The sequence below is a fragment of the Ceratotherium simum genome, chromosome 12 (assembly GCF_057802395.1).
Source record: "Ceratotherium simum simum isolate JZ-2026a chromosome 12, ASM5780239v1, whole genome shotgun sequence".
In the NCBI taxonomy this organism is placed as follows: Eukaryota; Metazoa; Chordata; class Mammalia; order Perissodactyla; family Rhinocerotidae; genus Ceratotherium; species Ceratotherium simum.
This window is the reverse complement of record NC_141911.1, coordinates 69,800,603-69,813,351: the sequence shown is the minus strand read 5'-3', so window position 1 is coordinate 69,813,351 and position 12,749 is coordinate 69,800,603. Positions and strand designations below refer to the sequence as shown.

At 39.0% G+C, this 12,749-nt stretch overlaps 1 protein-coding gene across 1 annotated transcript in view; it reads right to left on the bottom strand.

Annotated features, from left to right (window-relative positions):
- The window catches only part of COL25A1 (collagen type XXV alpha 1 chain), a 445,780-nt gene that overhangs the window by 152,404 nt on the left and 280,627 nt on the right, over positions 1-12,749 (bottom strand). The gene's annotated exons all lie outside the window — the stretch shown is intronic.

The following is a 12,749-nucleotide window of genomic DNA, read 5'->3' as shown; positions in this document are numbered from 1 at the left end:
AAAAAACATTTTTTAAATAAATAAAAAAATACTGTAGCTTGCATAGATCACCTAGAGTTAGTTGTAAGATTCATGCAAAGGGCACGGAGATATATCTATCAATATGTTTCTCAAGGAATTTGGGGTTCTAAACTATAACTGTAATATGGCTAGAATGTGGAAATGGTATAATATATGTATACATGTCATAAGTACATAATACGCTGAATAAATTTTCACAAGCTGAACTTGACTAATGCAAGTAGAACCAGCTACAGAAACCCAGAAGCCCTTGTCACTACTCTCCACCAACAGTAATCATCATTCCAACCTCTGACAGAATACATTAGTTTGCCCATTTTGTAATTTATATGAATGGAATCATACAGTATGTTTGAAATTTATGCATAATTTTGTGTATAGTTGTAGACCATTCTTACTGCTTTATAATATCCCACTGTGTGAATAAACCATAACTTATTTATTCATCCTACTGTTGATGGCCATTTGTTTCCAGGAGTTTCTAGGTCTTGGCCATGACAAATCGTGCTGCTATAAGCACCCTAGTGTATGTCTTTTGGTGAAAAATTGTATGCAGTTCTGTTGGGTGTATATCTAGGAATGGAACAGTTACATTACAGAGAATACATACGTTTGGATTTAGTAGATTTTGCCAAATAGTTTTTCAATGTGGTTTTAACAATTAAACTCCCATCAGCAATGTATGAGAATTTTCAGCTTCCCTAAATCATCACCAGTACTTGGAATTTTCCATCTTTTTCATTCTAGACGTTCTGGTGAGAGGTGTAGTAGTTTCACATTGTGCTTTAATTTGTATTTCTCCAGTGATTTTGTTGAATTTCTTTTACTACACGTACTGGCCATTTTGCATCCTCTTCCGTAAAGTGTCTGTTCACATCTTTTCCCCTTTCTCTATTGAGTTGTCCTAGTATTTGCTGGAGTTCTTTATACATTATATGTTGTCAATAAATAGACAAAGATATAGATGAGAGTTCTTTACATATTCTGAATCTGAGTCTTTTGTCCTGAAAGGATATATTTATTGCACATATATTATCCTACTCTGCATATTGTGTTTACATCCTCTTAAAGGTGTTTTTCATGAAAAGAAGTTCTTAATTTTAATAAAACTCAATTTCACATTTTCTCTCTCTCTCTTTTTTTTTTTGTGAGGAAGACTAGCCGTGAGCTAACACAATGCCAATCATCCTCTATTTTTGCTGAGGAAGACTGGCCCTGGGCTAACATCTGTGCCCATCTTCCTCTACTTTATATGGGATGCCGCCACAGCATGGCTTGACAAGCGGTGCGTCGGTACACACCCGGGATCCGGGCCTGCAAACCCTGGGCCACTGCAGCCGAGGGTGCGCACTTAACAGCTGCGCCACCGGGCTGGTCCCCATTTTTTGTTTATAGTTATCTCTTTTAGTGTCCCACTTAAGAAATCTTTGCCTCTTCCAAAGTCATAAAGAGGTTTTTCTATGTTTATTTTAAAAGCTAAAATTTTATTATTTTATCTTTCATATTTAGATCAATGGAGATCAATGGAGAATTGATTTCGTGTGTGATGTGAGGTCAAAGTCAAGGTGTTTTTTTTCCCATGTGGATATCAAATTAACCCAACACCATTGATTGAAAATGCATCTTTTCCCCATTGTTATACAGTGTTATCAGATGTTGTTGTAAATCAGATGACCATATACATAGGATCTTCTTAGGAATTTCTATTTTGTTGGGCAGCTGTCTATTCTTGAGCCACACTGAGATTTTCTTTATCTTTGAACAAAAATATTAGCAATAAATATTAATTCTAGAGGCATCAGTAATTTTTTTTCTAGTTCTTAAAGATGAAGTCATGTTTTGGGGCTCAGCCCACTCGGGGAATTGGAACATTTCAGAGTTACCTTCAGGCTCTCACCTTCATCTTTAGCAGGGCCAGGAGAGAAGGACAAGTCGAGACAGGCAGTAAAGCCAAGGTTCTAGCAAAGTGTCCCTTCTTAGGTCCCAGTGGAGACTGCTATGTCAGTTCAGGTGGGAAGGTGGAGTGCTCTGCCTACCAAAATATCTCCTGCTACGTTTCAGCTACAGAGGAGCTGTACCAAATTCCTATTCTCAGTTGTGGCACTTCTGGTAACAGCTGCAATGTTATCATGAAATTAATAATAACAATAACATCATGTCTTGTATTTTGTATATTTTACCATCAACAAAGAACTTTCACCTGTTACCACATTTAATCTTCTCCCAATCCAATGAGGAAAGTATTATGATACTCCTTTTACAGATGCCAAAAATAAAACTCAAAGATTACCAAGGTTAGGCCTCTTGTGAGTGAGTTATCCAGGACTTTAACCTAGTCTGTGTGACTTTAACTGCAGTGGTTTGGGATCTAAGCGTTGGGACACAGCTCGAGAACTAGATTCTCAGAGAGAATGATGGCCATGTATCTGGTGCCTGCCTTCAACAGGTGCCTTCTGAATGCCTCCCAATTGCAACTTTACAGTGTCATGGACAGGGGCCCCAAGATCTCACGTTCCAAATGAGACAAAGAGGAACTGTAGAGAATCGGGGAGGGGATAAGGTGGCTAGGATAATGGAATCAACTAGACGACTCTTCTCTCTATTACCCCAAAATAATTTTGCCATTACAAAAAGGGAAGGTAAGAAAATTATTTTTCTTAATGTGTGCCTACTTCTGTAAAATTAAGTTTAAGGAATTTATTTTAACACACACAAAGTGCTCACTAATGCTCTACAAGAAGGATTTTAGTTTTGGTGGGGCAAAGGAAACACAAAGAAAAGAATGAGAGGATACCTACCATCAAGTTTAAGAAATACAATGGCGATTCTAGTCTTGATGTAATTAAGTAGCATGTTATTTAGCTCTATTTTGACTTTTATACAAATTTGTTGAATGCCTATAAAGAGTGGCAATGTTCTAAGCACTGGTGGAGGATATAGTGGGAGAAGCTGATTTATAAAAACTAAATAATCTGTTCTGGAAAAGCTAAATAGTCTAGTGCCAAACACTCCTCATATACTAGCGTTAAGAAAAATGACCTCTAGAAAATCCAGCTACTGTAAGGTCACTTAGAGTTGCTGTGGACCCCTCCCTAGCTACTCCCTCCCCTGAAAGCTTCTCTTTAAAGTTTTGTTTGCTTTTGCTTGGCGAGATTTCAGAGTCCAAGCCTTTCATTGTATCAGTCCTCCAAAGGCACTTTGTTAGGTTAAAGGGCATGTTTGAGGCGAAAGCTTTTCTGAAATATTTTACAGTGGGGAACAGAGATGAGTCTTTTTCCCAAAGTCCAATTACTAATGCCAAAGCCACATGTGTCCACTAGGGCTCTGTAGACAGCTTTCTGTAAGCAAGGATGCTTAATTCATGAACACATGAAAATTTGCATTTACAATTGAGCAATAAATACTGCTGCTTCAAAAGGGGGTGTTTCTGAGCAGACAGAATGGCGTCCTGGCACCTGCCGGCTCAAGACAGAACCGAAGCCGAGGTCAACCTCCACTCACAGCTGTGGCGGCTGCTTCGGACACCCCAGACCCCATTTGTGCTCTCGGGATTAATGGCAGGTGTTTTATTCTGCTCTGACTGAAACCCCACTCTTCTTTCTGAATTGGACCCTCTTCACTGCAAATATGGGTTGAATTTGAAGAAAAACGTGAGCCACTTTAGTAAACAGATAGTATTTCAAAATTTGGGAGCCATGGCTCTCTTCTAAGTCAAAACATTACAAAGGAAAGAAAGGTTTCTTAGATTATTAACTTTTAAAATTAAAGCTGGGTCATTATTTAAGGTATTTATTTATTTATTTATTTATTTATTTTTGTCTTCAGAGTAAAAAAACCAAAACACACTGGTATCAACTAAAGGATAGGCAGCAATATAAATTAATAGATTATTTGAATTACGGAGTAGTATTTTACAGTGGCATTTTGTTGCTTCCAACTACACCAAGCTAACAATCTAATATTTAGTGGACATATTCATTGTTCAGGTATCAGTATCAATGCCAGTTGGTAACTATTTGAAGGTAAAACTTTGTTGCTAAAACAAGGCTGAGGTCAATGGAAAGGAGATACGGTAAAATTAGTGGTCATAAATAAGCGAAAAGTGAGTCACAGGCTTTATATGAGGCTTCTTGGGGATTCCTGCCCTTCTGGTCTGGTCTAGTACATTGGAGTCAGATCTTTTAATGTCTACTTTAATAAATAAATAAGAATATTTAAAATTATCTTTCTAATTAGTTTTATGTAATTAGCCCTAATTACATAAATTTGAAAGGTGCTAACAAAGTCTTCATTATTACTGCTATTACTCAGTAGCTGGAACATTTGTTTTAGAGCATTGTTAGAGCGTTATTAATTTACTACCACAGTATTTATAAATTTCAGTGGCAAACTTCAAATTAGCCCCTATTCAAATGACTTCAAATTCAGAATTTACAGTAACAATATTTCTATTTGTATCAAGCCTTTAATGTGGGTCTTGGCTTATATCAATTTCAGTTTCCCCAAACCTATTTCTATCCAAATAACTAAGGTTTTAACTCTTTTTCCATGCTCTATTATCTATTTCAATTAAATGATAAAACCAAACTAAAAGTACAATGAATAAGAGGTACAATAAATGAGATTCCGGAAAATACTGGATTTCAACCTACATAAAAGTAATTGGAAAATAGCTGGAAAAGACACATATATTCAGAGGGGTTGGATGTCCCAGGAACAGCCTTTCATTCACTAGAACTGTAAATTTTGCCCACTTTGAACTGGCAAAAGCTAGAGAGGGAATAATTTTGAAAAGATGACAATCACGATAACAAAATTAAATTCTGCTAGAGGTAGAAAAAATGGAAAAAGAGCAAACCCTGGAAATTCTTGGCAGCCAGAGCTGCTGGAATAAGAGTGGAGTTATGAATTCTATCCCAGAAAAGTGTAGATCGTTTTTATTTTTGAAATATAACAAACCATTTTCTGATTAATATTTTCATTACTATAGAATTATGAGGACAAGCAAGTTTCATTTTCTCAGCATTTATGGCCAAATATCAGCCAGGCAATGTGCTCTGAGTCTGGAGGAGGGACAAGTAAATATAGCTACAATCAGTGGAGTAAACACTGTGCTGTGGGAGTACCGAGAGGAAAGAAGGTAGGAGAGCTGGAGTTAAAAAGATGAGACTGGAACTGGCTCTCGCAAGTCGGCCAGAGATGAGGTGGACCGGGAAGGGGTGAAGCAGCCCAGGCAGAAGGGAAGAACACACATAAGCCTGAGAGGATGTGCTGCTAGCAGAGAAAGACGAGGAGTTCAGAGCGGTCAGAATATATGTGGTGCAGGGAGTGCAGATGGGGAGTAGCAGGAAAGAGAGATTTGGGAAGGCTGGCTAACAATACCCAGGTCCCTGGGCCAGATTCTGTCATCAACTTAACAAGGGGGTGGTGAGATCAAGTGTGCTTTGTGGATCTCTGAGAGCATGGAATGCTATTCTTCTTAAGACGTTGTTGCCATGTTCCAGGAGAGAGATGGTAAAAGATGTGAATTAAGATCATGACAGAGGGAACACAGGGAAAGTTCTAGATCCAGAAGACATTTCTGAGGTAGAACCAATATGATCAGTTAACAGATTGGACATGGGGGCCATTGACGGATCATCAACATGGTTTAAGAAGTCCCACTCATCCGAAGTTCACAATTCAGTGCATCTGCAGGGTTGCGTTGGCCTAAGCTGGTTCAATCCTATAAACACAGCAGCTCCAGAGCCAAATGAACCACATAGAGTTTTAAATCTGGTTTGTATTTCAGATCCAAATGGAGTGTTGGCAGCTTTGGCTGACCTAATCAGAAATAGCTGAGAGAGAACTGTCTATCATCACTGTTGGGTTAAAGGAGCACAGACGATATATGGTGGCCATATGGTGCTCCCACGATGCAGAAGCCATCCTTCTACGTTAACTCGTGAATAAAGTGCACCTTAATTACACTTCCTTTCCTCTACTTTTTAAACTGTAAACTGAACATGGAATTACTACCCAGGCAGACCTCAGAGATAATGTGGGTTCGGTTCCAGGACACCACAACAAAGTGAATGTTGCAGTTAAGCAAGTCACACAAATTTTTTGGTTGCCTGGTGCATAAAAAAGCCATGTTCACATTGTACTGTAGTCTATTAAGTGTGCAGTAGTGTTATGTTTAAAAAAACAATGCACACACCTTAATTAAAAAATACTTTATTGCTAAAAAATGCCAACCATCATCTGAGCCTTCAGTGAGTCGTAATCTTTTTGCCGGTGGAGGGTCTTGCCTTGATGATGGCTGCTGACTAATCAGGGTGGTGTTTGCTGAAGGTTTGGGTGACTGTGGCAATTTCTTAAAATAAGACAACAAAACAATAAAGCTTGCTGCATTAATTGTCTCTTCCTTCCATGAACGATTTCTCTGTAGCCTGCAATGCTGTTTGCATACTACCCACAGTTGAACTTTTTCCAAAATTGGAGTCAATCCTCTCAAACCCTGCCAACTGCTTTATCAACTAAGTTTATGCAATATTCTAAATCTTTTTTTGTCATTTCAACAATCTTCACAGCATCTTCACCAGAAGTAGATTCTATCTCAAGAAACCACTTTCTTTGCTCTTGAAGCAACTCCTCATCCATTAAAGTTTTATCATGAGATTGTAGAAATTCAGTCACATCTTCAGGCTCCACTTCTAATTCTAGTTCTGTTGCTATTTCCACCACACCTACAGTTACTTCCTCCACTGAAGTCTCAAACCCCTCAAAGTCATCCATGAGAGTTGGAATCAACTCCTTCCAAACTCCTATTAATGTTGATATTTTGACCTCTTCCCATGAATCACAAACATTCTTAATGGCATCTAGCATGGTGAATCCTTTCCAGAAGGTTTTCAATTGACTTTGCCCAGATCCATCAGAGGAATAACTATCTATGGCAGCTATAGCCTTACCAAGTGTATTTCTTAAATACAAAGACTTTAAAGTTGAAATTACTCCTTGATCCATGGGCTGCAGAATAGATGTTGAGTTAGCAGGCATGCAAACAACATTAATCTCATTGTACATCTCCATCAGAGCTCTTGGGTGACCAGGTGCATTGCCAATGAGCAGTAATATTTTGAAAGGAATCTTTTTTTCTAAGCAGTAGTTTTCAAAAGTGGGCTTAAAATGTACAGTAAACCATGTTGTAAACAGATGTGCTGTCATCCAGGCTTTGTTGATCCAATTATAGAGGATAGGCAGAGTAGATTTAGCATAATTCTTAACAGCTCTAGGATTTTCAGAATGGCAAATGAGTAATGGCTTCAACTTAAAGTCACCAGCTGCATTAGCCCCTAACAAGAGAATCTGTTCTTTGAAGCTTTGAAGCCAGGCATTGACTTCTCCTCTCTCGCTATGAAAGTCCTAGATGGCATCTTCTTCCAATAAAAGCTGTTCCATCTACATTGAAAATCTGTTGTTTAGTGTAGCCACCTTTATTAGTGATCTCAGCTAGATCTTTTGGAGAACTTGCTGCAGCTTCTACATCAGCACTTGCCACTTCACCTTGCACTTTTATGCTATAGACATGGCTTCTTTCCTTAAACCTCATGAACCAACCTCTGCTAGCTTCAAAGTTTTCTTCTGCAGCTTCCCCATCTCTCTCAGCCTTCCTAGAATTGAAGAGAGTTAGGGTCTTGCTCTGGATTAGGCTTTGGCTTAAGGGAATGTTGTGGCTGGTTTGACCTTCTATCCAGACCACTAAAACTTTCTCCAGATCAGCAATAAGACTGTTTTGCTTTCTTATCATTTGTATGTTCACTGGAGTAGAAATTTTAATTTCCTTCAAGAACTTTTCCTGGGGCTGGCCCCATGGCTGAGTGGTTACAGTTCCACGCACTCTGCCTCAGCGACATGGGTTCACGGGTTTGGATCCCAGGCGTGCACCTACTCCACTCACCAGCCATGCTGTGGAGGGATCCCACATACAAAATAGAGGAAAACTGGCACAGATGTTAGCTCAGGGCTAACCTCCCTCAAGCAAAATAAAGAGGAAGATTGGCAACGGATGTTAGCTCAGGGCAAATCTTCCTCACCAAAAAAAAAAAAACCAACTTTTCCTTTGCATTCAGAACTTGGCTAGCTGTTTGGGGCAAGAAGCCTAGCTTTCAGCCTGTCTCACCTTTCATCATGTCTTCCTCACCAAGCTTGATCATTTCTAGCTTTTGATTTAAAGTGAGAGACATGCAACTCTTCCTTTCACTTGAACACTTAGAGGCCATTGTAGGGTTATTAATTGGCCTAATTTCAATATTTTTGTGTCTCAAGGAATACAGAGGCCTGAGGAGAGGGAGAGAGATGGGGGAATGGCTGGTTGGTGGAGCAGTCAGAACACATACAACACACCAAGTTCACTGTCTTATATGGGCGCTGTTTGTGGTGCCCCAAAACAATTACAACAGTAATATCAAAGATCATTGATCACAGGTCACCATAACAAATATAATAATAATGAAAAAGTTTGAAATATTGTGAGAATTACCAAAATGTGACACAGAGACATGAAGTGAGCAAACGTTGTTAGAAAAATGGCACCTACAGACTCGCTCAAACACAGGGTTGCCACAAACCTTCAATTTGTAGAAAACACAATATCCGTGAAGTGCAATAAAGCAAGGTGCAATGAAACGAGGCATGCCCGTACTTTATAAGCCATAATTTCCCCAGTCTTTTACGGATTAAGGAGGCAGAGTCTGCTGCACCGGCTGTTCTCCAGGACCAGAGCACAACCTCAGTGGTCACTGCACATTTGATGCTATATGCTCAGGCACTCTTGCAAACATTACTTTATCAAAGTTCACATCTTCCAGGGAGGAAGGAAACAGAGAATATTCAGTTTTCTCTTGTTCCAGTAGGACAGAAACTTGAATTCTACAGATTGTAAGATTTCTGCCTACTCCCTGACTGCACCATTAGCTTGGCCCCTTGCACCAATGAGATAGATGCTCTTAAACCATACAACTTCATGAAGAAATTGAATTTGGCATCACAGTTTTTAACAGGTATCTGAAAATGCACAAAATAATATTGCAAATAGTATTAACAATGGAAAAATCTAGTGTTTTCTTGAAAAATAGGGACTCTAGTTATTTACATGTGGATATATGTACCCTACTTCTGAATAAAGAGTTTTATGCAATCAGCATAGGCTCACCTCAAACTAAAATGTGAACATGTGTTCTTCCAAGTGTAGACCTCAACTTTGAACTCATATATATAGTTTTCTGCTTTACTAGCCTAATATATTTTTTAGAGACATTTCTTCCTCAAATCACCAAATTTTTTTGTTTCATAGACTTCAAATTTGCAAATAACTTCATCTAGTAATGTACAAATTTTAAATTTTTTATGGAAAACCTGAGGTGAAAATGTAGGTATTCCTATATATAAGTATAGATCAATATGCATGTGTGTACGTGTATAATTTCTTTTTAAATGCTTCAGAAAAAAAGTGAAAAATAAAAATTAAAAGTATAATTTGGGGGAATTGTTTTAATTAAGTACATAAAATATCTCGGTGGTTGAGAGCTCAAGCTTGGGAGGCAAACAGATCCAGACTGAAATCCTGCTTCTCATCACATGTCCGATCCGTGGCAGGTTAATTAACCTCCTTGAGCCTCAGTTTCTTCATCTGTAAAATGAGGAAAACGATGCTTACTGTTTGGCTAAAATGAAACAGTGCCCATGGAGCATTGGTAGAATGCCTAATCTACCAATGGTAGTGATGATTATGTACACACTCAATCTTTGTAATATTTTAATCATGGTAAACATAAAATAAAATTTCTTTTCCAGATATTTGACCTGAGGATGAAGAAAGTAAACACATTAATTTCCTAAAATCAAAAGGCAATGTGGTGAGAAATATGTTAGGTGGATGGTTGAAAACATTTGGAGAATAGCAGGTTTAATACAGTTATCTCAGCGTTCAGGAACTAACCAAACCAATCAAAGCAAAACAAAAACACTTCACTGTAGTTTTAACCACAGTACTTTAATGACTAAACAAGATTACACTTTAGGCCCTAGAACTACCAAGTCACCCCTAGCATACAGTAGGTGCTCAACCAATTCTTGCCGAACTGAAACACCCAGAAAGAAAAGAATGCAATAAAACTCTTAAGAGTTCAAGGCAGCAGCATATAAAGAATTACACAAGAGCCAGATTCAACGTTGCTGCAGAAGAACTGTGTTTATTACAGTGTCAAACTCTGCTAAGCCAGGGAAGGGAATTATAGCTATAAACAGATTTAGAGCTTCAGACTTTACACCTTTCGTTTTGCATTGAAGATTAAAAAAGACCAAACAGAAAAGGGGGTAGGTATAAACAGAAATTTAAAATACCAAAACCAGCCCCACTTATTGCAAAACTAATTTTTACAGCTATAATTTTCTGGGCATTTCTGTGGTGAGATCGTAACTATAAGTTCTTTTGTGATGTCAGTTTGAGCCCCGAACACGGGACTATACATGCCCACGACCAGTCTTAAATCATGAGCAGCTGCCATCAGGAAACAATTACTGGGGTCTAGCACTAAAGGAAAATTTAGGAAAACCAAACATTAAAAAAGCGCTCTCAAAAGTAAGGCTGATGTAGCTCAATGGAGTTAAGGGCTTATAAAACAGCAGGAATCAGGGAAGCTCACTCTGGCTTTCCTTTCTAACACAATACAAGTTAAATCCAGCCAAATTACTGCTCCTGCCAATCAAAACCAAGGGGTCCTTTCTTTCTAGCATCGTTCCTTGCATCCAAATGTTTTAAGAGATTGCTAAAACTTTTTGGCTTAACTTGGAGGGTTTTTTTTAACTTACTTTTAAGAGGTCAAATAAAATGAACTCCATGGTGAAAGATTTGGAATCCTAAACATTCCTTTTGTCGAAAGAAAGTATCAACTAGCTGTCTAAATGCCCACAGCAGCCCCTGTGATTTCACAGCTAATGGTGTAAGGTACCCTACAATACTCCTACTGTCCTCAATATAATTCGAACGTATGCAGAGGTACATCCATCTTTAAACCTTGGGTTTAATTTACAGTCATCTATTTCAGCATATTTCCTAATATACTGTCCCAACATAATTTTGCCCAGGCTACTTAAGAAAGCCTGGTTTGCAGGTCAGTTTGATTCTTTGCTTCTTTTGTAGGATCTTATAGAGCAATAGAGGTTTTGTGAAGGGCAACTGAGCACAGCACAGGGATAACGGTAGGGGATCCCCTTGAGTCTAAGGAAACATGCAGAAGGAATGAAAAAAACCACTGTCACATGAGGCTGGGAGAGCCTGAATCTCAGGGTTTGTCTATGCTTCTCAAGCTTCGCATGTGAATTAGAAGCCCAGTCTCCCTCATTCTTAGCTGATGACTAAGAAGATCAAGAGCTTTTAATGGAAGCTTCTACAACTACCTGGTCTCCACCCCCAGATTGTTCTGTATCTCCACCCTGCTCTCTCTGTGGAGTGAAGGGAACACTGCACTTCCTCTCCACCCCCTGCCTCCTCCTCACTTCCCCGCTGCTCTCACTTGTCTCCTCAACCATCACAGCTCCCTTGGATTCTTCCCCTGGTCTCCAAACACGTTCATTTGCCCTCTCCTAAAGTCAAGGGGAAGAAAAGTTGCCTTTCCCCTCTAACCCCTCATTTTAAAGTCCTGTCTTCTTCTTACTATCTCCACCAAACTTCCCTAAATAATAGATTGGTTACAGAAAGAAAGGAGATTGAAGTTGAGGAAAGAGAAAGGAGGTACCTGGGAGGAAGTCATATTTTTACAGTCTGGTTTTGGGAAAAATAAAGTAACATGAGTTGAAATACATATTAGTCTTGGGGGCATTTCTTTCCGTTAGGAAGAAGAATGCTGAGCTATGCGAAGAAAACTGCTGAGCCAGTCCTCAGGGCACTGGAAAGGAGTTACCCTGGACTAACCTAAACTAAATAAACCAGAGCTCTGGGGAGGAAGGGTGACAAAGCCCATAAATGTCAGGATTGCCCAAATTTCTGTCTAAACCTTTTATCTTTTCACTGTACTCCCTTCATCAGCTATCAAACATACCCTGAAGGCTTTAACTACTACCTGACCTATATCCTAAATTCTTTTCCAAGCTGCAATCCTGCATTACCAACTGCTCACCAGATGTCCAAGCCAAAACATGCCGTCACCAGCTCAAACTCAACATTCGCAAACCAAACTTCTCAATTTCCACTGCAAGCCAATCATGACCTTCCTATTTTCTTTCTATTTTTGTTAAACACACCACTACTCCTCCATGCCTAAAGGCTCAGTGTTATATTTGATTCGGTAAATGGAATCTATTACCAAATTCTGTAGATTTCATTCTCCACAAAATCCCTTGAATCTATCTTTCCATGTTTGTTGTGAGCACCCTTGTTCCTGGTTTGCAAGAATAGTCTACAAGCCTCTACTCGTCTTCCCTCCCTCTACTCCATCCTTTGTACTTTTGTCAGATTATTTTTCCTAAAGCACATTTCTGAACATATCATTCCTCAGCTCAGAAAGCATCAAGGGCTCGTTTTGCAATCCACAATGAAAAGTTGTTATAGCCAATGATCCTCCGTGAACGAAAAAGCTGTTAGGTGAGAGGTTACTGGGAATCAGGCCAATATCGCTTGACCTGCTGACCAACCAACCCTTACAGGCCTCGTGATGAGGGAAGTATAGTACACCTTTATAAGAAAC